This window comes from Mus caroli, chromosome 18 (genome assembly GCF_900094665.2).
Source record: "Mus caroli chromosome 18, CAROLI_EIJ_v1.1, whole genome shotgun sequence".
Taxonomy (NCBI): Eukaryota; Metazoa; Chordata; class Mammalia; order Rodentia; family Muridae; genus Mus; species Mus caroli.
The window spans coordinates 16817824-16818977 of record NC_034587.1 but is presented as its reverse complement, the minus strand read 5'-3'; the positions used below and the strand labels follow the sequence as shown (position 1 = coordinate 16818977).

The 1154-nt window shown below is 42.5% G+C and overlaps 1 protein-coding gene across 1 annotated transcript in view; it reads right to left on the bottom strand.

The window, feature by feature from the left end:
* The window catches only part of Dsg2 (desmoglein 2), a 49775-nt gene that overhangs the window by 26879 nt on the left and 21742 nt on the right, over positions 1-1154 (bottom strand). The window lies entirely within an intron of this gene.

Here is a 1154-nt window from a genome sequence, read left to right as displayed (position 1 = left end):
CCCCTCCCCTCTTCTTTTCTTTCCTATTTATTCACTTTATATCCCAGTCACAGCCTCCCACTTCCCTCCTATCTTCCCAGTCTCACACTCACAAATCCCTACCCCTTCCCCTTCTTCTCAAGGAGAAGTCCCACTCTGGCTACCACCCCGCCCTTGGACATCAAGTTGCAGCAGGATTAAGTGCATCCTTCTCTACTGGAGGCCTCAGTTTTCTTATCTGTGAAATGGAGAATAGGACAGTGCTCACCTTTTAGGACTATTGTGGAATTGAGATACAGTTGGGCTATGTCTCGGAGGGGACATGGATTGTTTTTTCTTTTTTCTTTGGTGTACTAGGGTAGAGACCCTGGACTCATGCATGCTAGTGGAGAGCTCTTACTGAGCTACACTCACAGGAAGTAGGTTTTATGAGATAGGATTTTACATAGCTCAGGCTAGCCTCGAATTTGTTATGAGGCTGAAGATGACCTGAACTCCTGATCCTTCTGCATTTACCTCCCAAGAGTTGGGAGTACATTTTAAATTTGATACATACAGTAAAAACTTAAGAATCAAAATAACTTTCATAAATTCATCTAACTTCCTGGAGGATATGCACTCTTCCCAGATAAGACTGAATACAGCTATGCACTTACTCTGCATGGAATAAATACTTGAGCAAATCAATGTTGTTTCTAACTGCTGGGTCCCCTTCAGTCAGCCTTTTTATTCTCCATAACTGATCTTCTTGCTCCTACCCATGTTTGCATTAATTGTATTTCCCAGGCTTCTCAATCTTTGTCATTTGTCATCACTGAAGACATTGATCTCTACCTGCCCATCCAGTTGTCCACATGGAAGCTCAGGATTAATGACACACTCTTCCTATGTTTGCCCAGCATACACTGGGGGCATCTGTTGTGAGAGTATTACTTTTAGGGGGTGAGTTTGGAAAGTGGGATAATTTCCTGAGGTATTTTGCCTCCTGTGTAAAGTACTTTTATTTTATTATTATTATTTTTATTACATATTTTCCTCAGTTACATTTCCAATGCTATCCCAAAAGTCCCCCATAGCACCCCCCACTTCCCTACCCACCCATTCCCATTCTTTTGGCCCTGGCATTCCCCTATATTGGGGCATATAAAGTTTGCAAGTCCAATGGGCCTCTCTTT